Source organism: Phocoena phocoena, chromosome 4 (assembly GCF_963924675.1).
Source record: "Phocoena phocoena chromosome 4, mPhoPho1.1, whole genome shotgun sequence".
Classification (NCBI taxonomy): domain Eukaryota; kingdom Metazoa; phylum Chordata; class Mammalia; order Artiodactyla; family Phocoenidae; genus Phocoena; species Phocoena phocoena.
Window position 1 is genome coordinate 2,705,794 of NC_089222.1, and position 26,231 is coordinate 2,732,024.

Sequence of the window (26,231 nt, forward strand, 5' to 3'; positions counted from 1 at the left end):
AGTTCACTTAGACCTAGGCTGTCTCCTTCTGCCACTTCTTACCCTTTCCTACTGACCCAGCATCCTTCAAGCTCAAACCATACATGTGAAAATAGCAAGGCAATTCTGCACTATTCCTGTCTCTAACTGGAACTCCTGAACTCCCCACCACGTGTACTGAGAACACCCTTCCCAATTCGAGTTAATTGGACAACAGGCCTACCATGGCACAAAATTTTCAGTAGCCATTATGGCCTACAGAATAACATAGACACTCACAAAGCATGTAAGCCATTCCCAAAAGGCTCAAACCTACCTCTCTAGTCTCACAGCCCATTATTTCCCTAAATATACCTTTCATCTTGTCAAAACTCCTCTAACTACCATTTCTCTAAAGGACCCTGCGTGAACCTTTATCCCAGGTGTTCTTTCCACTTAGAATGCCCCACTTACTTCCCAGCCATTCCTGCCAAATTACAGCCTATTTCTCAAGGCACATCACAAATGGTACCTAACAAAAATTATGCTTCTCAATAACAAGCACCACACAGTATTTGTATCCCAGTATTTGCGTGAGCATGTTATCTCTTCCACCACATAAAAAGCACTGAGGGCAAGGATTATTTATCTTGATGATGTCCCTCACCCACATGTTCATAGACACCTACAGTGGCCTAAGAACACAATGGATAATCAACAAAAAACTTTCACATTCAGTTTAGGAGTTGAAAGAAGGTCAAGGAAAATGTTACCTATTAAATTAGAATGTTTCCTGCTTTCCCAAATTGGAAGACATATTCTATATTCAATGCAATATATTCTATTCAATTATTTCTAGGTCTACAAATAGAGACTTTAGATTGTATAAGTGTAAGGAATTGAATAAGAAACCACCAAAGGGAAAATTTCCAGGGAGGTGGGGGAATCTAGTTTCCAATTACCAATGGATTTTAACTATCATTCCATGCCAAGGTTGGAGATCCATGAGGAGTCAGTACAGATGACAACTTCTGGCTGTTTATCTAATTACGTTCCACTTGCCTCCGTTATTTTCAGTCCATTAAAACACGTATTCAAACGCTTAGAGTTTCCCCTACCTCCCTTCCGAAAAGTATTTCCTTCAATACGTTAAGTGTGTAACAGAAGCTTTTGCTGAATCCTTGCCAAAACACTCAATGATGGAGAGTGGAGCAAATACATCTCCTGAGTCAAGCACAGGGATATCCAATATCCAGAGAGAATAACAGCCTAATAATATAGGGGATGTCAAAGATTGAAGGCACTGGGAAGTCTGGAGGTACTGATACTAAAGGTTGTGTGGCAAGGATTTTTTTTTTTTCCACTGAAGGGAAAAAATCAGGTTGTAACCATAAATCTTCCTCCACCCTGATGGAGGTAGACACCAATGGGACCAGGCTTATAAAATTCAAAACCTGAAGAGGCCTAGGTAAAAACAGGGCTGAGGGGCTTCCCTGGTGGCACAGTGGTTGAGAATCTGCCTGCCGATGCAGGGGACACGGGTTCATGTCCCGGTCCGGGAAGATCCCACATGCCGCGGAGCGGCTGGGCCCCTGAGCCATGGCCGCTGAGCCTGCGTGTCCGGAGCCTGTGCTCCGCAACGGGAGAGGCCACAACAGTGAGAGGCCCACGTACCGCAAAACAAACAAACAAACAAAATGGCTTAGGCCAAAATGGCTTCTCTTATGTCAAGAAAGCCATGCCTGGTTCTCTTTCTCTGGGGACCCCCTTCCCTATCTGCTTATACCAGGACCTTGTGAGTTGAGAAGATGCCCCAGGAAGAGACTCTGATACTACTCCATTTATTTAGTTTAGAGAAAACAATAGCTTCCCTGGATAAATACCTAAACACATCTCTCCAGTCTGCATGGTAGTTTCTGAATTTAACATTTTAATAAATTATGTAAAGAGTGAATGCTCAAAAAAAAAAACCCCAAACCTCACATTTGCAGATAAACACAGATCTTCAGAGTATAAGTAAGCCTAGGTGATAGGGATAAAATGCCAACAGATGGACTTCAATGAGTGTAAGTGAAACTGAACAGGACCTTGTGGGGCTCTCCTGGGTACAAAATCTGTCCTTGTCCCCCTTTTCCTGTTTCCAAGGAAAAGGCTTCAACCTCCTAGACATTACCTGAGTTCCAAACGGCAGATTCAAGCAGTTACTAATCAGGGAAGTGAGGGAATGCAGAAAGAAACAATAGTGCAGCCATGGGGTAGGGTCCTGGTTCCTCCTCAAGGAATGTACATAACACTGTCTTTGAGTTATTCTACAGGAACTAAGGCCCCCACCCAGGGGGAGGATGGTAACTTCAGGCTGAGCATGAGATTCTTGCTATCTCACTGAGAACGCATCAGAAGAACATCCTGAACCCTGTAGCCCTCACCCCAAATTTTGCCTGTAAAAATCTTCCCCTGAAAACCATCATGCAGTTTGTGTCTTCTGAGCGTGAGCCACCTGTTCTCCTTGCTTGGCCCTTCAATAACCCTTTCTCTGCTCCAAACTCTGACATTTCAGTTTGCTTGCCCTCAATGTGCATCAGGCACAGGGACTTGTGTTCAACAACATAAGGGGAAGGTAATAAACTCAGACAAAGTAAATCCAAAGTGTCTAAATCCATTGATTCTAAGAAATCAAAGGAACATAATCTTGGATGCACTGAACAGAGTTTCCACTAGATAAAGACCCGAGATATTCCTATGACCTAAAAAATTATGGGAACTATTATTTATTGAATAGTTTCTAAGTCTCAAGTATTATTTACTCATTTACTAATGTAACTGAAATAGAGAGAGAGAGAGGAGGAGGGGGAAATGTGAGAGGGAAGGAGGGGAGGAAGAGAAGCAATGGAAAGAGAAGGAAGGTAGGAAAGGAAGAAGGAAAAACACACTTGATCCATCACGAGTACCTCAGGAGGCAGATGTTATCAACATCAGGAAGCATGAAAACAGCTTAATGAAAAAACAGGGGGTAATAAATTTTTTAATACTGCGTAAAAGGGACTTCCCTGGTGGTCCAGTAGTTAAAACTCTGCTCTCCCAATGCAGGGGGCCCGGGTTCGATCCCTGGTCAGGAACTAGATCCTGTATGCTGCAACTAAGAGTCCGCATGCCACAATGAAGATCCTGAATGTGGCAGCAAAGATCCCCTGTGCCATAACTAAGACCAGGCAGAAAGAAAGAAAGAATGAATGAATGAAAGAATGAAAGAAAGAATTTTTTAAAAAAATACTACGTAAAAGAATGAAGATGGGGCTTCCCTGGTGGCGCAGTGGTTGAGAGTCTGCCTGCCAATGCAGGGTACACGGGTTCAAGCCCTGGTCCGGGAAGATCCCACGTGCCACGGAGCAGCTGGGCCCGTGAGCTATAAATACTGAGCTCTGCGCGTCTGGAGCCTGTGCTCCGCAGCAAGAGAGGCTGCAACAGTGAGAGGCCCGCGCACCGCGATGAAGAGTGGCCCCCGCTTGCCACAACTAGAGAAAGCCCTCGCACAGAAACGAAGACCAACACAGCCATAAATAAATAAATGAATAAATAAATTTATTTTAAAAAAAAAAAAAGAATGAAGATGAAACAATAACCTATTTGGAACCAGAGTATGATACCAAAAACAGGTAAACAAGTTTCTCTACCCACCTACATTTGTACCCCAAAAATGCTGCCCTGTTTACTGGCTAGGCCCTAAAATTTTCAACAAGAAAATTTTGGTCTCAGGTAAAATGAAAATCTTCAAACCCCAAAACGAAGAAGAAATTGTTGAAGAAAAAAATTGATACATAATATTACAGAAAAATTAAAAGTGACTTGTAGGCAAATAATACCAAAAATAAGGTTAAACTGGCAATCATACTTGTAAAATATATGACAATTACTAATTTTTTTTTTTTTTTTTTGGCCACACTGTGCAGCATGTGGGATCTTAGTTCCCCGACCAGGAATCAAACCCGTGTCCCCTGCATGGGAAGCATGGAGTCTTAACCACTGGACCACAAGGGAAGTCCCAACAGTGACTATTCTTAATACCTCATACAATAAGAAGAGTAAAAGCCTCAACAGGAAAAGGGCACAACCAAAATGCCTCTGGACAGAGAATGGATAAAGAAGATGTGGTACATATATATGAAACATAGCAGGACCCCATGGTTCTTCCCCTCCATGTGCTCAGCCTTTCTTTTGTCTATGGAAAAACTTTAGCCAAGGAATAAATTTAATCAAAGAAGTGAGAAAATGCAGAAACAAAGGAAAACAGTCAAAGGAGACCAAATAATAATAGTTTAGTCATTAAGCAAAGTCAAGGACATTTAGTTCCTCCTCAAGGGCTATAGGTAATGTTCTGAGCCCTCTCCTGTGAGCTGTCCTGTAGATACTAAAACCCCCATCAGGTGGAAGAAGTTAACGACACGATGACCAGGCTGTAGGCATGACATAAGCTGCCACGATTCCGAGAGCTGGCCTCAAGGAAATGGGAACCAATCGATCCTGGAACTAAAGACTAACTGTACCTAAAACAATCAAGATGACACTGATCAGACCACCCCATGGCCAATTTCAAGGTGACTGTCAGAGCTGCCTGTGCTGTTTCTGCATGTAGCCCGCTCCCTCCATCTATAGAAGCTCTTGCTCCCTGATTGTCAGTGGGGGGAGCTGGCCTTTGGACAGGAGTCTGCCCTCCTCCCCTGGTTACTGGCCTCCAGAATGAAGCAAACTTTCCTTTCCACCAACCTTGGCTCTTCATTGGCTTTTGACTGGTGAGCTGCTGGACCCCACTTTTGGTAACATATACAATGGAATACTACTCAGCCATCAAAAAGAATGAAATAATGCCATGTGCAGCAACATGGATGGACCTAGAGATTACCATACCAAGTGAAGTAAGTCAGACAGAGAAAGACAAATACCATATGATAGCACTTATATGTGGAATCTAAAATATACAAATGAACTTATTTACAAAACAGAAAGAGACTCACAGGCATAGAAAACAAACTTATGGTTACAAAGGGGAAAAGTTGGGGAAGGGATAAATTAGGAGGTTGAGGTTTTATATATAGTAGATACAAACTATGATATATAAAATGGATAAACAACAAGGTCCTACTGTATAGCACAGGGAACTCTATTCAATATTTTGTAATAAACCGTAATGAAAAAAAGAAAAAGGGCAAACGAGAAGAGAAGTGCATTGGACAAATAAACTTATGAAAAAATGTCAGTCTTTACTAGTGGTCCTGCTACTTCCCTATCCAACTGCAGCTTTTCTCTTTCTCTCTTTTTAATGACAATATCCAGGGTTGTGTATGTTATTGTGAAGTGTGCTTTCTTAAATATTGCAAATGAGTGTTTAGGATGTTACACACTTTCTATAACATAATTAGTCAATCATATCAAAAATTCAGACATCTGACTACCTTTGACCCAACACTTGCACTTCTAGGAATGTATTCTAAGACAAAAACTAGACCTCAAAGATCAAATGGCAATATGTTTATACAAAAGTATCTATAAAAACTGAAAATGACTAAATTTCCAATGACAGCACCTGCTTAAAGAATGTTGATCCATCCACAGGTTAAAATTCTTTGCAACCACTAAAATGTATTCTAGAACAGAAGAGTAATGTTCTGAATAATTAAGTGAAAAAGGCAAATTATGAGGTTGTCTGTACTTATCTATACAATATTAGATACAGAGACATTACATATATAATATATATTATCTATAAATTATACATATATAGATAATTTTTAAATATTTATCAGATATACACCAAAATATTAACAGTGGCTCTTTCTGGGTAGTAGGGTTACAGGAGATTTTTACTTTGTATATGTATGTTGTTCTCTATTTTTCACAGTTTCCATAATAAAGTTGCATTATTTTTGTAGTCAGAAAACAATCATTTTTCAATCAAAGTGAAAATTCTTCAAAGAGGGAGGCACCAGTTCTGTCCATCTCATCTGTGTGAAGGATGGATTCACAGTTTTCAGTCCTGTCCGAGGAGGTCCCAAAAGTGGCAGCACAACTTGGATGGCTGCAAGTAAACTCTGTCTTCTCTACAAATTTGCGGAGCCTTTAAATATTCCTTCACAAAGCAAAACACAACAGTACATTTCTAATAAGAGTAATTTGCTTTTGATGATGATTTCCTACCAAAATAATCAAGACGTTATTCAGAATCTTCAAAAGCAATAAAACAGACAATAACAACAGCATAAAACATACAATAAAAAGCATAAAACACAAAATCAAAACAAGGTCATCTCGTTAAGAACAAGGGATTCCTCTTACAAATGTCTAGGCTCTGGTGGTCCAGTGGTTAAGACTCCACGCTTCCACTGCCGGGGGTAGGGGTTGATCCCTGGTCAGGGAACTAAGATCCCATAAGCCACATGGCATGGCCAAGAAAAAAAAAAATGTCTAGGCTCTCATTGGAAGGAACTTTCTTTAATAATAGTTTTGTTTTGGGAATGCCGACACCAAAATGACCTTATTTTCCTCCCTTCGTGGTGCCTTCATGGTCATGTTTGGGTCCCTCTGACAGTGCTCAAGGTCTGTCTGCTAAGAAGAATGTGATTGGTGGGTGAGGAAATGTCCTATCTGCACTGTTCAAAAGCAAAACAAAACAGACTATATGCTTATAACGTTTTAACGTATTTTTAAATTTTCTATAAACATAGCATAAATTGAGTTTAAGTGGCTTCCCTGGTGGCGCCGTGGTTAAGAGTTCGCCTGCCGATGCAGGGGACACGGGTTCGTGCCCCGGTCCGGGAAGATCCCACATGCCGTGGAGCGGCTGGGCCCGTGAGCCATGGCCGCTGAGCCTGTGCTCCGCAACGGGAGAGGCCACAACAGTGAGAGGCCCACGTATTGGAAAAAAAAAAAAAAAAAATTGAGTTTAAGCAAGGCTGGCCCCTCTGTCTCTACCTCTCTCCTCTTCCCGAATATTTCTCTCACTTCATGCCAAAGTGGCCAAAGTACACCACTATCAAGTCATCCCGAGTCCTGAAAGCATTTGCCTTTCAAGAATCTTTCACTATTTACAAGCAAATACTCCCTAAACCAAATTCAGCTCAGTCCTTGATTCGGTGCGGTCACCTAAGGGTAAGAAAGTGACCAGAAAGAATGAACCAAGTAGGGGACTGTGTACAAGGACATACATGCAGGAAGGAATATGGGAAGCAAAAGGCAAAGTGAAAGGATCATAAATGCAAGCACTGCTAGTTATCCGTACATAGATGACAGATACATAGATGACAGATACAATCATTAAATCCCAAGGGGTAAAAATGATGTACTTTTTAAACCAAGGCAGCGTCCTGAAATGAGCTACTTCCTCTTCTCACCACAAGATGGAGCTCTCTTTGGGCTCTCCAAGCTCAGTTTCCAAACTCAGAGCTGAAACAGTGGGGACCTTGCATTAGAAATCCCATCTATAAACCATGCTCTTCTAGTTCAATTCAGCTTTAAATAGAACTTGCAGCTAATGAAACATGAGACTTCGGTCCGTTGAGAATCCCTCATTACTGATGCTGCACGTATCTGGGCAAAGTCACCTCTGAATTTCAGCATCCATTTGCAGCAACATGGATGCACCTAGAGATGATCATGCTAAGTGATATAAGTCAGAGAAAGACAAATACCATATGATATCACTTACATGTGGAATCTAAAATGTGACACAAATGAGCCTATCTATGAAACAGAACCAGAATCATGGAAATAGAGAACAGACTGGTGGTTGTCAAGGAGGAGGGAGTTGGGAGAGGGACGGAGTGGGAGTTTGGGGTTAGCAGATGCAAACTAGTATATATAGAACGGATACATAACAAGGTCCTACAGAGAACTATATTCGACATCCTGTGATAAACCATAATGGAAAAGAATATTTTTAAACAGGAATGTATATATAGGTATCAATGAATCACTTTGCTGTACGCAGAAATTAACACAACATTGTAAATCAACTCTACTTGAATGTTAAGAGCTATTGATAAATTTCAGCATCAACAGCCATCACTTTCTTTCCTCAAGCCAAGCTTTCTGCTGTCGGTATCCCTTTCCCTCTTGCTGTTTCTTGAAACTTGTTTTCTTTTTATGTTATGACGAGAAAAGTGAGATGTCATGCTGTAGCAGATATGGAACTAGGGCACCAGAGCCATTCTTCAAGAAAGGGCTGGACGCCAGATGTGGAGAATGCAGTCCCCCGGTCAGGTGCAGCTGGCAGCCCCTCCACAGTCTTGGCCACAGAGAGCACCTCACTCAAGTCCATGCCTTCCCACAGCCCTGCATCAGGTGACTGCGGGGGTGGGTGGGAGTGGATGGGATATGGAGACCCAGCCATTTCAACCCAGTGTAAGACAACAGGCAAGGCTTGTTCTACAGCCTCGCTGGCCTCCACTGCCTGGCAGCTCTTTCTCTAGTTAACTCTGTTTCCTACCCCTTGCCTTAAACATGTACTGATCCCGATTATCTTGTTCGTAAACGACATCTCTGTGTCTACTTCCAGAGAACGCAACCGGCAGCAATGCAAAAATAAGTTGCTCAGATCATCTGACAATGGTCGGCCATTAAATCATTTGGAATACTTAGCTTCTGCTTTCGTACCCATCTGTACTTCAGATGCTTTCACTGAATTGCCATGTGCTCACTTATTCAATAAATATTTGAATGGCTTCCACGAGCTGGGCGCTGTGCTTAGCAGGGGATACATGAAAAATGTCTGGAATGTAGACCCAGTACTGGAGGTGAAGCAGCCCTCTTGGCAACCGTGAAAATGAAAGCGACAGTCTCCATGGAGCAGCAACTACTGCCTGGGATTGCCTATCACTGGCCTTCTCACTGTGTGAGAAAAGTAACCTCTACTTGGGTTTTCTATTATCCCCTCAGTTGGCACTTACTGGTGCCTGATGAAAATACCAAGTCTCGGCCATTGTTTGTTAATTTATTCATTGACTAAACCTGCAAATGAATGGTAGGGTTTTTTTCTCTATTTTTTTTTTTATTGAAGTAGAGTTGATTAACAGTGCTGTGTTAATTTCTGCTGTACAGCAAAGTGATTCAGTCATTCACACATATACAGTCTTTTTTTATATTCTTTTCCTTTATGGTTTATCACAGGATATTGAATATAGTTCCCTGTGCCCTACAGTAGGACCTTGTTGTTTATCTATTTTATATATAATAGTTTGCCTCTGCTAACCCAGCCTCCTAATTCATCCCTCCCCTATCATCCTCCCCGTTGGCAACCACAAGTCTGTTCTCTGTGTCTGCGAGTCTGTTTCTGTTTCATAGATAGGTTCATTCCTGCCATATTTTAGATTCCACATATAAGTAACATCATGTGGTATTTGTCTTTCTCTGACTTACTTCACTTAGTATGAGCATCTCTAGTTGCATCCATATGGCTGCAAATGGCATTATTTCATTTTTTTACAGCTGAGTAATATTCCATGGTATATATGTACCACATCTTCTTTATCTGAATGGTAGTTCTTCCTATTATTCTACCTCACATTCAGACCCAGAGCTAGCCAGCAGTAAGGAGTAAAGCCGTAAGAGGGGCCTGGCCCCTGCCTGCCCACCCCTTGACTCAGATCTGCTCACCTTATTCTTCCCTTTTTCATTTCAAAAGCATACTCATGTCATGCCTTTCTTGGTATTACAACATGAAAATTAACAACAAGCAAAGCATTTCTCCAGTAAGATCATCTTTGACACTTTTTCATTCTATATCTTATATTCGAAGGAGAGGAAAACTTGACACATAGGATGTGGGGCTGTATAAACATATAGCATATTTTTTAAATGCTTCAGTTTCAGAGGATCTGAGACAATGGTATGTCTATAATTATCCCTCCACCGTCAGTAAGCTTCAAATTACTATCTGTTCTCAAAGGGAGAGAAAAATTTTAAGTATTTTTTATGAAATTTCAGAAGAGGCCTATTCAGTAATTTGCTATTTCATGGAGTCATACACACAGAATGTGTCTTGAGATTCTGTTTAACTGAAGGGAGGTTTTCAAGCAACCTATTTGATTGGGATATAAGAAGATCACCAAGTAAAGCATGACCACCAAGCAAATGGAATGCCTTAGAGGTCCACAAATGCGTTCCACCAAAATCACAAACCACTGATGGTAGGACACTCAATTCAGCTTATTTCCCATCAATTTCCTTCTTCCCAACAATATTTCCTCTTAGTTCATATATGTGTGTGTGTGTGTGTGTGTGTGTGTGTGTGTGTGTGTGTTTGTATATATATATTTGACAGTCATTAAACATCAATTATGTACAAGCATTGTGTCAGGCACTAGAAAGAAATACAGTTAAGTCCCCTACATGCGAACCTTCAAGTTGCGAACTTTCAAAGATGCGAACATGGGTACGCATGTCCAACCACGTAAGTTAGTTCACTGTCTGGCATACATTCTCATGTGCATGCATACCCTACAAGTGGCACATGGGCCTAGTTGCTCCACGGCATGTGGGATCTTCCCGGACCGGGGCACGAACCCGCATCCCCTGCATCAGCAGGCAGACTCTCCACCACTGCGTCACCAGGGAAGCCCCCTGCTTCCTCATTCTGGAGCAGACGTCAGGCTTCCATCGTGAGATCCTCCTCCACGTCAGGCGGAAGTTTTCCTGTCCCTACACGATCAAGCTGGGACTGTCATGGCACAATGGAAATGAGCAAACTGCGGTAACACATGCTAAAAATGGTAACTCATCTCAGGCTTCAGTATAAAGTCACCTTTTCCTTATATTTGTGTTTTTAGCATGTGCAGAGGAGCATGTCCTAGGAATCATTAAATTACTGAGCTCACTGGGCAAGATGTGGGTCTCATGACACCATCGTTTTATTGTTTGGGGGCATGTCTTGTGCTTCTGTTGCATGGTTTTGTTGCTAAGCAAGCCTGCTTGGTTTTGTGGTTAAACAAACCTGCTTTCTTGAGTGATCATTAATTTACAGGGTCTCCCATACTTTTTCCTTTACTTACGATCCCCTAGTGGGATTAACTATTTAATCACCTACTTTGTCCCTTTACTCTGTTCCTATCACAACTTCTTCTCCGCACACCCGCGTCTACCAGCCCAGGCCATCATTCATGTACCTGGATCATGGCAATAGCCTCCCAACGGTCTCCCTGCTGCAAACTCCGGCTCTGATAGCAACCAGAGTGAGCCTCTTAAAACATAAATCAAAAGATGTCACCCGGGACTTCCCTGGTGGTGCAGTGTTTAAGAATCCGCCTGCTGATGCAGGGGACACGGGTTCAATCTCTGGTCCAGGAAGATCCCACTTGCCACGGAGCAACTAAGCTCGTGTGCCACAACTATTGAGCCTGCACTCTAGAGCCTGCGAGCCACAACTACTGTGCCCATATGCCACAATTACTGAAGCCCACGCACCTAGAGCCCATGCTGTGCAACAAGAGAAGCCACCGCAATGAGGAGCCCACGCACCGCAATGAAGAGTAGCCCCTGCTTGCTGCAACTATAGAAACCCCATGTGCAGCAACGAAGACCCAACACAGACAATAATTAATTAATTAGTTTTTAAATGGATAAAAACAAAAAGTTGTCACCCCTCTCATGGCTGTCGTACATTTTTAAAGTAAGAGTCTTCATTACGTCTGTAAGAACCCATATGATCTGGTATCTGGGTCCTGCTGGATTTCATTTCTTCTTCTACTCTTCCCCTGGCTGACTACTCTGCGTCTAGACTTGCACCCTTGACATTCCTCAAACACAACAAGAAATCTACCACAGGGCCTTTGTACTTGCTGTTCTCTCTGCCTAGAAGTATTCTAACGGCTACTTACTTCATTTGGGTCTCTGCTCAAATGTCACCTCTTCCGAGAGGCTCTCCACAACAATACCACTGAATATAGTACTCTCCCCTTATTTGGCTTCATTTTCTTCCCCTAGCACTTGTCACTATCTGACATTACATGTATTTATCCATTTTCTAGCTCCCACCCTAGAACCTAAGTCCTATGAGAGTGAAATTTTACTTAAGTCACTGCTGTGTCTCCAGCACCTGCAGCAATTCCTACAAATAACAGGCACTCAGTAGACATCTGTTCCATAAATAAATCCATGCCATGTCCCCATGACCCAGAAGAAAGAAGAAATAAAAGCTTAGTGTGTGCAGAAGTTGTTTACATGGCAGGCCCTGGCTCTTCACTCCCCTTCTAATCGAGCTAAATAGGCTGTTCTAGTAACATCATAAAACCAAACAAAGAAAAGATCAGTTCCAAAGGGAGTACAAAGGGTGGGCAGGATTCCTTATCTGAAAAGCTTTGGAAATAGTATTGTTGAGAATCAGAGCCATGATGCTAAAAGCCTTTTTAAATCCTTCAAGTTCTAAGTGACCGTAAGGCCCAAGTCCACTTGGAGACACATGTTCAGCCACCTCGGCGTGATGCCATACTCTAAAGAAAGGATTTTTCCAATAGACAGATGTTCCTGGAGAAACTGCTGTACATCTCATAGGGAGAAGACCTGGCAACTCTTAAAATGACAACCCAGAGACCCATCCTGTATTTAGGGGTTGGGGCCGGGGATGGGTCACATTTTATTTTTTAAATAGTTTCCTGCATTCAAACATTAGAATCCATACTTTCTATGACCTGTTGAAAATGTGAAAGATCTAGCAATACCTAATAGTCAGTGTGAGGCTAGTGACAGCTGCTCCCTCCAGATCCGGAAGCACTCAGACTGCCGCCCCACTTCACATGACCCATGTATGAACTCAGGTGGGTTCTCTCATTTAGTTGACCTGTCTGGGCCACGTAGGCATTTAAGTTCTGATTCCTGGCCTTAAACCTGATGGGTTACTTTCCCCAGAGTCAGAAAGACCATAAAAGGAACAGAAACACTGATAATGCCATGAAGAACCACCAACTTTTTAAATGAGGCATCACTGTAGAAATGCAGAGCTGGAAGGGGCCTCAGGAATCAAACAGTGGCTTCCTTATTACAGGTGAGGGGCAGGTGGTCACACTTTGAACAGATCAAAGATTGCATCTCCCAATACCCAATATGGGTCTTATATGCCATCTACGGATTGGCCATCAGAACGTGTGTTCACAGATTAACAAACACTGCCATTGGTCAATGTCATGGCCATTCAGTGGCCCCCATCCCTAATGCTTTGAAAACATTTTTAAAATCTAAATATTAAGAAAAGGCAGCCTTTCTAACCATTTAAGGGCAATTGGGAAATAATCTATTAAATAATATTCTCATGAGGCCAGGACAAGATTCGGAGAACTGAGTTGGCCTAAATCAAAGGTGAGGAAATTCTTTTGGTAAAAGACCAGAGAGTAAATATTTTAAGCTTTGTGAGCCATCGGGTCTTTACGGCAGCAACTCACCTCTGCTATTGTCTCAGGAAAGCAGCCCTAGGGGATATGTAAATAAATGGGTATTACCCTGTGCCAATAATACAGGCATTACTATGGACACCGAAAGCCGAATTTCATAACACTTTCATGTGTCATGAAATAATAACTTTGATTTTTTTTTTTTTTGGAACCACTTAAAATTGTAAAACGCATTCTTAGCACACAGGCCATAAAAATGACAGGCAGACACAACATCGTAAATCAACTGGGCCAATAAAATTTTTTTAATTTTAATGTTTAATTTATTAAAATGATAGATAGGATTTGGCCCTTGGGCCATGGTTTGCAGATCTCTGGCCTTGATGGTGAGGGGGGATAAAAAGAGCAGCCAACCTGCCTGTCCTGGTATCCCAAGGTTGCTTTCAGTTTGAATACAAGATCTCTGTCCCTAACTAGACCAGCCTGACATTTTTGTTTTTAATTTCTCTTTTATTTTATATTGGAGTATAGTTGATTTATAATGTTGTGTGAGTTTCAGGTGTATAGCAAAGTGATTCAGTTATACATGTATTTATATCATTTTTTTTTAGATTCTTTCCCCCTGTAGGTTATTACAGAATATTGAGTAGAGTTCCCTGTGCTATACAGTAGGTCTCTGTTGATTATCTATTTTATATATAGTAGTGTGTATATGTCAACCCCAAACTCCTAATTTATCCCTCCCTCCCCCCACCTTTCCCTTTCGGTAACCACAAGCTTGTTTTCGAAGTCTGTGAGTCTGTTTCTGTTTTGTAAATAAGTTCATTTGCATCATTTTTTTAGATTCCACATATAAATGATATTAGATGGTATTTGTCTTTCTCTGTCTGACTTACTTCATTTAGTATGACAATTTCTAGGTCCATCCATGTTGCTGCAAGTGTTATTACTTCATTCTTTTCTATGGCTGAGTACTATTCCACTGTATATATATATACCACATCTTCTTTATCCCTTCCTCTGTCAATGGACATTTAGGTTGCTTCCATGTCTTGGCTATTGTAAATAGTGCTGCTATGAACATAGGGGTGCATGTAACTTTTTGAATTAGTTTTGCCTGGATATATGCCCAGGAGCGGGATTGTTGGATCATATGGTAGTTCTGTTTTTAGTTTTTTAAGGAACCTCCATACTGTTCTCCATAGTAGCTGCAACAATTTGCATTCCCACCAACAGTGTAGGCGGGTTCCCTTCCCTCCACATTTATTATTTGTAGACTTTTTTTTTTCTTTTTGCAGTACATGGGCCTCTCACTATTGTGGCCTCTCCCATTGCAGAGCACAGGCTCCGGACGCGCAGGCTCAGCGGCCATGGCTCACGGGCCCAGCCACTCCGCGGCATGTGGGATCTTCCCGGACCAGTGCACGAACCCGTGTCCCCTGCATCGGCAGGCGGACTCTCAACCACTGTGCCACCAGGGAAGCCCTATTTGTAGCCTTTTTGATGATGACCATTCTGACCAGTGTGAGGTGCTACATCATTGTAGTTTTGATTTGCATTTCGCTAATAAGTTGCAATGTTGAGCATCTTATCATGTGCTTTTTCCAGCCCAATGTTTTTCTTTAATTTTTTTTTTTTTTTTGCGGTACGTGGGCCTCTCACTGTTGTGGCCTCTCCCTTTGAGGAGCACAGGCTCCGGACGCGCAGGCTCAGCGGCCATGGCTCACGGGCCCAGCCGCTCCGCGGCATGTGGGATCTTCCCGGACCGGGGCACGAACCCGCATCCCCTGCATCGGCAGGCGGACTCTCAACCACTGCGCCACCAGGGAAGCCCTGATGTTTTTCTTTATATTGCTCTACTCTTTTTTCACATGCAAAATTTTACTGAATTGGCACCATAATATTGATAAAATGGTAAATTCCAGTTTTTCACGTAACGAGTCTGCGCATTATACTGCATTACTAAATAGACCTCATGGTGAATGTTTAAGATTCTTTTGTACTTTATCATTACTTACTTAATCTTTTCTCTCTTGTTGGACATTTAGGAAGTTTCCAATGATTTACGATGATAAATAATGCTGTAATGAATGTCTTTTTCCACTTTACTTTTATAGGAGTATTTTCTTATGATATCCCCAGAAGTGAGATTACCAGATTAAAGGATAGTCACACTCTTTAATTGTTCGTAAGCTTTGGAAATTCCTTTCAAAAAACTTTTACCGAAGCAGAATTTTTATTAGCATAGGGTTAAAACAATGGGCCAATGGAGAAGCCCAGTTCTGTCACTGACTCCTGTGTGACCTTGGGGAAAGTCTCTTATACTTTAAGCTTTAATTTCCCCATCTGTCAAAAGAGGGAAATAATCTATGCTCTCAGTGAGGATTAAAAGAGATAATCTATGTAAAGGTGACTCATAATAAGTAACTTCCCAATACTAGTGAAGATGGTGTAATGATGGTGACGGTGATGATAATGGTGATAATGAAGGTGATGATGATGGTGATGGTGATGATGGTGATTGATAATGATGATGGTGATGGTGATGGTGATGAGCTTCAGTTTATTTATGAAGAACTGAAGTTCAGACTTAAGTGTCTCACCCAATGCCACACAATTGGGGAATAGCACTTCAGACCCTAGCTCATGCCTTTTGCTGTTTCTTTTGGACGGCACCCAAGGATCTCCTGCGATTTTGAATATATAAGTAGTTTTGATTTCTTGTTCGCTCTCAGGGGCGTTTCATTTGCAGACTGACTTCTAAGTCCCAGATATCAGCCAATCTGTTCCTTCCGGAACTGAGGACCCTACTGGTCCAGCTCTAATCTGCTACACAAATCCAGAGGTGAGGCTTTATTTCCTTTTTATTTTTTAAATTAAACAAGTAACAAATGAGCATTATGTGGCATAACATTTGTGCCTTTACATCAGCCTAGTCACCAAACTTGCTGCAACAGTCCCTTCCCTTCTGACAGTATTTATTTGCTATTTAAAGTAGATGTCAACAAGTCCTAACTGTGAGTTCATTTATATTCCTAACGCTTTATCGACACTCTGATATTTCAAGGTTAATGACATTTGTACTCCTGAAACTGAGAATTAATATCCAAGAAGAGTTCATATATGAAAAAAATTTATTACTTCCCCCTCTTTATTTCTTCTTTTACAAAAATATCCCTAAGAAACTTCAAAATTGTAGAGTTAATAACAACATGAGAATGGTGACAAAAACTGTAATCTTTGTCTATGTAATATTCTGAATGAGATGCAAAGATGGAGTCTAGGAACTTCTTTGGCCGCTTCTGTCAGTGCTTAATCACTCCTCCCAGGATGTTTTCTGTAAGTTACTCATTGACGCAGTTATGTTCCTCACTGTTGGTTGCACTTGGTAACAACTTTGATTTAAAGTATTTGAGGGGGACTTCCCTGGTGGCACAGTGATTAAGAATCCCTCCTGCCGGGGCTTCCCTGGTGGCGCAGTGGTTGGGAGTCTGCCTGCCGATGCAGGGGACACGGGTTCGTGTCCCGGTCCGGGAAGATCCACATGCCGCAGAGCGGCTGGGCCCGTGAGCCATGGCCGCTGAGCCTGCGCGTCCGGAGTCTGTGCTCCGCAACGGGAGGGGCCACAGCAGTGAGAGGCCCGTGGACCGAAAAAAAAAAAAAAAAAAAAAAAGAATCCTCCTGCCAATTCAAGGGACACGGGTTCGAGCCCTGCTCCCGGAAGATCCCACATGCCATGGGGCAACTAAGCCCGTGCGTCATAGCTACCGAGCCTCTGCTCTAGAGCCCACGAGCCGCAACTACTGAAGCCTGCGTGCCTAGAGCCCTTGCTCTGCAACAAGAGAAGCCACCGCAATGGGAAGCCCACACACTGCAACGAAGAGTAGCCCCCACTCGCCGCAACTAGAGAAAGCCTGCACGCAGCAACAAAGGCCCAACACAACCAAAAATAAATAAATAAATAAATAATAAGGTATTTGAGGGGCTTCCCTCGTGGCACAGTGGTTAAGACTCCATGCTCCCAATCCAGAGGGCCTGGGTTCGATCCCTGGTAAGGGAACTAGATCCCACGTGCATGCCACAACTAAGAGTTCACATGCCACAACTAAGAGTTCACATGCCACAACTAAGGAGCCTGCGTGCTACAACTAAGGAGCCTTCAAGCCGCAACTAAGGAGCCCGCCTGCCGCAACTAAGACCCAGCGCCACCAAATTAAAAAATAAATAAATATTTTCTTTAAAAATAAAGTATTTGAGGCAAATCTGGTTCTAGGAATTAATGACACTTGTAGTTATAGGTTGGGGGCAATTGGGAGTTTTAGAACAGATGTCAGCAAACGTTTTCTTTAAATAATCAGATGGGAAAGATTTTAGGTTTTGTAGGTCTCTGTCATAACTAGTCAACTCTGCTGTGATAGCACACAAGCAGCCATAGACAGTGTGTAAATGAATAGGTGTGGTTATGTTCTAACAAAACTTTATTTACCAAACCAGGTAGCAGGCCTGCAGGTCATAGTTTTCTGACTTCTGGTCTAGAAGTTGAGAGAACTTGCACTTCTAGATATCAGTGACACTAGTAGTATCTTGGCACTTTGTGGCACTTTTTCACAATTTAATGGCACATACTATTCTAGGTTTTGGCGTTTTCTTGCACTTTGTGGAGCCAGCACTTGGTGAAGGCCTCTTGGGACTTGGTGGAACTTATGATTCTAGATCTTGATAGCACTTGAGGTTTCATGCTTGGTAATTCTTGTGGCTGTGAATATTGCTGGCACTTACATTTCTAGAAGGTGGTTATTTAATGGCATCAATGGTCATTTGCCAATCCCAAACTCATAGCCCTGATAGTAAACTCGCAGAGAATGTTTAGTGAATACATGACTCCTTCCTGGGTCTCCAAGGTGTACTAAAAATTATCTCTCTATTATCATGCTAAGTGAAGTAAGTCAGACAGAGAAAGAAAAATACCGTATGATATCATTTACATGTGGAATCTAAAAAAATAATACAAATGAACTTATTTACAAAACAGAATAGACTCACAGACATAGAAAACAAACTTGTGGTTACCAAAGGGGAAAGGCAGGGGGTGGGGGATAAATTAGGAGTTTGGGGTTAAGATATACACGTTACTATATAGAGAATAGATAATCAGCAAAGGACAGGGAACTCTACTCAATATTCTGTAATAACCTATATTGGAAAAGAATCTGAAAAAAATGGATACATGTATATGTATAACTGAATCACTTTGCCGTACACCTGAAACTAACACAACATTGTAAATCAACTATACTCCAATATAAAATAAAAATTAAATTTAAAAAAATGTTAAGAACCATAATGGCAAAATAAAATAAAAATTATGTCCCTAATATTTACAAATTTCTGCACTCCAGGCTTTTTATTCAATAAAAACTGGCTATTAAATTTGGAAAAATTGACAGACTTTGGCCAACAGGTGGTTCTGATTTTCATTAATTCATATTTGTAGTCATTGTGTCAGCAAATATTGATTTAGAATCTACCATGTATAGGGCACAGAACCTCCTCTAACTAACCTTTTTTTTTTTTTTTTTTTTTGCGGTACGCAGGCCTCTCACTGTCGTGGCCTCTCCCTTTGCGGAGCACAGGCTCCGGACGCGCAGGCTCAGCGGCCATGGCTCACGGGCCCAGCCGCTCCGCGGCATGTGGGATCTTCCCGGACCGGGCACAAACCCGTGTCCCCTGCATCGGCAGGCGGACTCTCAACCACTGCGCCACCAGGGAAGCCCTAACTAATCATTTTGAATGTTGCATTCAGGTATCTGGGTTCATCAGCTTTATAAATACCTTTTACTGAAGCTTAGTATATCTCCCAAAGTACTATGGAGAAATTTCTGCATTCCCTAAGAAATGGGAATACTATAAGATACAGATCCTACTGGTCTCATTCTTAAATGTAAAAAATATATAATTGTTTCCCTCTTCAGCACAACTCTGAGAATGTGCTCCTCTGGGTTAGAAAACTCCAGTTTTACAAATAAAACATCATGAGAACTAAGTCAGGTCTACCTGTTGACTTAAGAAACTGATTAGAAATAAAACATTACTTTGAAGCTACAAAAATATTATTTATGTTCCATGACTTTGTTTCTTAAAATAAAATAACTGAAGCCAAGGTGGCCACGTTTCTATACAAGAAGGAATTTGCAAGCTGGTCTGAAAAGCCATATTAACTACCAATGCTTTGGCACCATCCTGTGGCCATTTAGATTTATCCACTAAAAACTAAAGTGAGCGCTGCCATAACCAATATGGCAACTCCACGCAGATCATAACCGATATCTGGAAATAGAGAAGAAACTCTTCAAAACAGTGTCTCAGTCCAACCTGTTCTCTGGTTCTCTGACAGGGCACAAAAGATTATTATAATCAAATTATTATCTGACGTATAACAGTAGCTTGCCTATTTTGAATCCAATTGTTGTCAAGCCTTGTGGAATTTACTGGCTAGATATCCGCTGCATCTTCTGTCTCCTGTCTTTTCCCACTGCCACCACCCGAGTCCAGGCCCTTGCATCTGTCCTCAGCAGATCTGTCTCCTAGGCTCCTGAAGCAATTTCCCGCTCGAGTCCCTTCCTCCGTTCTCTACTCTGTTGCCACAGTGAAAACAAGACCAATCCTGTCACTCCTAAACTCTACCTAAAACTCTTCAATAATGTCCCACTTCTCCCAGGAAAAATGTCCCAATTCTAACTCAGCCTTGCAGGCCACCCAGCTCTGTCCAACAGAGGAGCCTCCAGCCACTTGAGAGGTGGCTTGTGGAGATGAAATGTGCTGTGAGTGTAAAATACACCCCAGAATTTGAAGACTTCAAGCATAAAAAAGTATGTAAATTATCTCATTAATAATTTCAGAGTAAAATGATAATGCTTTGGATATAATGGGTTAAATGCAGGATTTTTTAATTTTTTTATTACTTTATACAATTTTTTTAAATTAATTAATTTATTTATTTTTGGCTGCGTCGGGTCTTCATTGATGTGAGCGGGCTTTCTCTAGTTGCAGCAAGCAGGGGCTACTCCACTCCAGTGCGTGGGCTTCTCATTGCGGTGGCTTCTCTTGTTGTGGAGCATGGGCTCTAGGTGCACGGGCTTCAGTAGTTGTGGCGCACCAGCTCAATACTTGTGGCTCGCGGGCTCTAGAGCGCAGGCTCAGTAGTTGTGGCGCACGGGCTTAGCTGCTCTGCAGCACGTGGGATCTTACCGGCCCAGGGCTCGAACCCGTGTCCCCTGCATTGGCAGGCAGATTCCTAACCACTGCACCACCAGGGAAGTCCCTATTTTATACAGTTTTTAAAGGTTACTTTCCCTTTACAGTTATGACAAAATACTGGCTATGTTCCCCGTGTTGTATAATACATCCTTGAGCTTATCTTACACCCAACAGTTTTGTACCTCCCTCTAACCCCACTGGTAACCACTAGTTTGTTCTCTGTATCTGTGAGTCTTCTTATGTTATAATACAGTATATTATTAAACTTACTTTCACCTGTTTCTTTTTACTTTTATAAGGTGGACCTAGAACCTGGGGATATAGTGAAGCAAGCAAGAAAAGTGCCTTTCCCTGTGGCATTTCTCCCAATCTTATAGGAGAAGTGGGAGGTAGACAACACAGAATATGAGACAGAGCAGGTAAGGGGGTGACACGTGCTGAGGAAGGGGGGCGGATAGGAAGAGCCGGGACAGGTGGGTGAATTGGAGATAAGCAATTCTAGGCAAGGCCTCATTGAGTAGGTGATTTTTGAGTCCTAAAGAAAGTGAGGGAAGCCACCCAGAAAAACCATTTGAGGCAGAGGAAATAGCAAGGGCTAAGGCTGTAAGGCAGAAGCAGGTCTCACTTATTTAAAAAGTCTCCAAAGGTCAAAGTGGCTTAGCCTCAGTCAGCAAGAAGAAACAGGGGAAGTGAAGGTCAGGGAAATAACAAGACATCACTGAGAGTCTTACAGAAGGTAGGAAGGACTTCAGCTGAGGAAGACAGGAAATTACCAGAGACCTTAAATAACAGACCAGCCCCAGTGCTTTCCCTGATTCAAGCCTATGCATCCAACCACTGCACACCTTCCCTTCGTTGTCTAAAAGCTCTTTCAGAAGTGACTGATTCCTGACATGTGGCCCCCAAGACCAGCTCCTCACCCAGGAGTCCTCATCTTACTAAATTACATCTACATACACCTATGTAGCACCTAAATAAAAGGAATTGACAGTAAAAGTCTTCTGGTGTTAGCCCCAATATGTAAAAAGCTTGGAAGGCATCACTCCCTTCTTACAAAAAGAAAAAGCTGAACAAACTGAAAATCAGAGACTTTTCTTGGACCTGTCAGAGAACTGAGGTGGCAGGACACATAGCACCCTGAGATCTTGAGAGACAGCTGCATCCAGAGGGTCACAGCCAAGGTCAGCAGAAGCCACTGGAGTCATAAATTGGCAGCCACGGTTCCACATGGTGGCTACAATTAGATTGAGAATTTGACTCCTAGGCACCTGGCAGGTGTCAAAGGCTTTTCTGAGTTAAGAAATGGAAACCAAAAGTAAGACATTTACCCAAGCCATGAAACCTAAAAACAGGTTTTGATTATGCACATAAAAATGAAGAACTTCTGTACAATGAAAGAGAAGAAAAGTTTAAAAATAACTAGGAAACTGGAGGGAGTTATTTGCAGCATAGGTAACAAAAGGTCAATGTCCATAATATATAAACAGCACCTACAAATCATTTTTTAAGTATGAGCAAGTTCTTGAAACATTGTTTCCAATACAGAAAAACTGGACTACCTTTACCATAGGCAGGGTATAGCCATTCCATAAGGTTCTATGCAACTGATAAAAAAGGACTATTGTAACTCATCTTCTGTCTTAGAAAAAGCTCCATGATTTGTATTTAAATGACAAAAGCATGATAAATATTGAAAGTCTCATCTCAAGACAAAGTATGTAATTTATCTCAAGACTTCTTTATGCCCAGAGAAAAACATAATTCAAAAAGACACATGCACCCCAATGTTCATAGCAGCACTATTTACAATAGCTAGGACATGGAAGCAACCGAAATGTCCATCAACAGAGGAATGGATAAAGAAGATGTGGTACTTATATACAATGGAATAGTACTCAGCCATAAAAAGGAATGAAATTGGGTCACTTGTAGAGATGTGGATGGACCTAGAGGGTGTCATGCAGAGTGAAGTAAGTCAGAAAGAGAAAAACAAATATCATATATTAATACGTATATGTGGAATCTATAAAAATGGTATAGATGATTTTATTTGCAAAGTAGAAATAGAGACACAGATGTAGAGAACAAATGTATGGATACCGATTCACTTTGCTGTACAGTAGACACTAACACAACATTGTAAAGCAACTATACTCCAATAAAAATTAATTAAAAAAAAAAACTTTAAAAGAGAGAGGAAAAAGAAAAAAAAAGATTTCCTTATGGCTCCACAATGGAGTTTTACAGTTTTCTTCCAAAAGATTCTTTACATTTTTCATTAGATTTATTTCTGGATATTTTCGTTTCATGATGCCAATATGAATGGAATATATTCTTCCATTATATTTCCTATATAAATTTCTATACAGCTCATATAAAACTTGTTCATGTTTTTACATAAGAAATCTGCTGATTTTCAGATATTAATTTATAATTGGACTCAGTGAATTATCTTATTGTTTCTAGTAGTTTAATAACTGTGCTTACCCATTCTATTCCTTATGTTTCCTCCTCTATACCCCCAAGAGGAGCTGTTAAACATGACTGCAGTTCAGGGGAATTTTACTGCGAAACAGCTGGGAAAAGAGAATAGGGAACCATAAAATTACTCATATTTGAAAACAAAACAGTTTTGCAAAATCAAGTAAGTCAGTATGTGGTCCCTGAACGACGGTTCCTAAGTCCTTCTCAGTCTGGGCAGTGGTGATCACACACGCTTTAGGCAAGCAGCTCTTTCTCCAAATGAAATCTTGAGCAGGAAAAAGCCCAGCACCTAAAACTGAGCTTGTGTGATTGACACTGCCGGGGGAGAGGGAGGGCAGAGGCGGGGAGGGGGTGCAGCATCCTGGGTAAGAGAGGAAGCCTCCTCTGAACTCCGGCGACTTCCCAGAATAATACACTAAGCACTGAGAGCCCCTACTACTCTCACTTCCCCTTCATCCCTGATGACTGCGCTCAAAACTCTTTTCTTCACTTGTCCCCTTCTCTCAAATTTATATGCCTCTTCTCCATAGAAAATTACTCTTTTTCAACGTATGGGGGCCCCAAGATAACTTCTGGACACAAATATAGGGCATTTTCTCACAGTGCCAATGAAATGTTCCACGATCACCTGGAACATTCTGGGATTTGACTTGACTTCAAGGAACCAGAAAACAAAAAACTGTGTATGAATGACTCTTTGCTTTAAAGCCCATTTAACCGATTCTTGAGAATTCCCGCCTGTTGCCCTTAAAAACATAGCAAGTGAGTGATTAAAATTCCAGTGTTTCTGTTGATTTTCTGTCCTTATGACGGTTATCAACTTAACAAAGTTCTGCATGCCCACAGCTGCTTGAGAGAACTTCTCCACAAATCAGAAAAACCAAATCAAAACAAAACTGGAAAGGAAGCAAAAAACTTTTAAAACATTCTAGACCCAGGATAGGGCTTTAAACAGCAGGGCTTTCACCCAACAGTGTACCTGATGCAAACCATTCTTCACGTTCCATTTACCTGATTGGCAAACTGAGAGGTCTGCTGTCTGGCAAGTACTCACAAGCACCCACTGGGGGATTTGGTTCTTCCAGTCCCCTGTTCCACAGAGCTGGCAGCTGTGCTTTGAAGCTCCTCTCACCATCCTGGAACGCATCCGCGTGTGCTTGCATAGAATTCCATCTGGTGCTATAAGCGTGATTTTAATTACAAGACTGAATTTGGCAAGTAGCTGAGAGAATGCATCAAAAGTTCTCCACATGATGGAACTGCACCTCCTGGCATGTTACTTTTTGATGAACCTATGAGGCTAAACTACATTGTTTTTGAGCAAAAGCCTTTCCACTGAAATCATGTCTTATGGTAGGAGGAGCTGTCATGAGCTGAGCCATCACACTGACCAGAAGGCTCTCCCCAAAGAAAACACTGTTGGCTGCTAGAGGCTCTATAGGAAGTACAGTGTGGCACAGGGATTAAATGAATAGCTTTGATAACTACTCTGCATAGGTGATATAAAGAGAATAAATACACAGTTGAGGAAAATCATAGGTGTCCAGATTCATAGTATTTAATTAGCTTAGCCAAGACTGAATTCACTATTTCCACTTCCATTTCTTACAAGTTTACTGTGCTCCCATCTCCAGGCTTAGGTTGAATGCTTAGTTTTCTGTCTCAGTTAAAGTCTAGACTTATAAGCTTCAGGAGGCGTTACCTCTCCTAATAGCCAAATGGTGCATGTAAGTTCTACTGGTGTCCATTTCTTTCTGTCCACAGAGCTCTCCCATTGATTCTGAACCTACTGCATGTTGGTTTTATGCATCAAGTATTGCTGATGAAAAGTCTGATATCATTCTGATTTTCTTTCCTCTGTAGGTAATTTGGTTTTTATCCTTCAGGATTCTCTTTTCATCTCAAGTGTTTCAAAATTTCACTCCAAGGTGTTAATTTGTGTGACAGGTGTAAAGTCTGTGTCTAGGTTCATTCTTTTTTTTTAATTTTAAAAGAAAAAGATTTTAATTGAGGGCTTCCCTGGTGGCACAGTGGTTGAGAGTCCGCCTGCCAATGCAGGGAACACGGGTTCGTGCCCCAGTCCAGGAAGATCCCACATGCCGCGGAGCGGCTGGACCCGTGAGCCATGGCCGCGGAGCCTGTGCGTCCGGAGCCGGTGCTCCGCAACGGGAGAGGCCACAACAGTGAGAGGCCCGCGTACCGCAAAAAAAAAAAAAAGATTTTAATTGAATAAATTTGACATGTAATATTGTATAAATTTAAGGTGTACAGTGTATTACTTTGATACATTTAAATATTGTAATATGACTGTTGTAGCGATGTTTATCAGTATTATATAGTTATAGTACAATATTATTGTCTACTTTCATTATGTTCTATATTAGACCTTTATGGCTTATTTACTACTCTTTACAAGTTCATACCCTTAAACACCATCAGTCTTATACCCCCAGCCCTCATCTCCTGACAACCACCATTTTACACTCTGTTTTTTACTAGTTTGACTTTTTTAGATTCCACATATAAGTGATAGGTTTGTACAATAGGTTCATTTTTTGCTTCTGGCTTTCCAATTGCTCCAGCACCGTTTGTTGAAAAGATTATCCTTTCTCTATTGAATTGCCTTTGATCCTTTGTCAAAAACCTGTGAGGGTCTATTTCTGAGCTCCTTAATCTGTGTCACTGATCTAAATCAATCTACGTATCTGTCACCAGTACCATGCTGTCAGCATGTCCTGCAAGAAAGGTTTCCCAATAACACTGTTTTACCTTTTCTCCATATCGCCATCAATAATGAATGTTATGTCTTTAAAATGTTTTTCCAATCTACCAGACTCTTCTCCCCATCCCAAATCTTTACTTTTTCAAAATGCCTAGTATATTGTGTCATTTGTTTTATTTTTTAAATTTATTTTATTTTATTTACTTTTGGCTGTGTCGGGCCTTAGCTGCAGCACGTGGGATCTTCATTGAGGCTTGCAGGATATTTCACTGCAGCGTGCAGGATCTTCGTTGCGGCATGCGCGCTTCTCTCTAGTTGTGGCGTGCAGGTTTTCTCTCTCTAGTTGTGGTGCACAGGCTCCAGGCCATGTGGGCTCTGTAATTTGCAGCACATGGGCTCTCTAGTTGAGGCACAAGAGCTCAGTAGTTGTGGCACATGGGCTT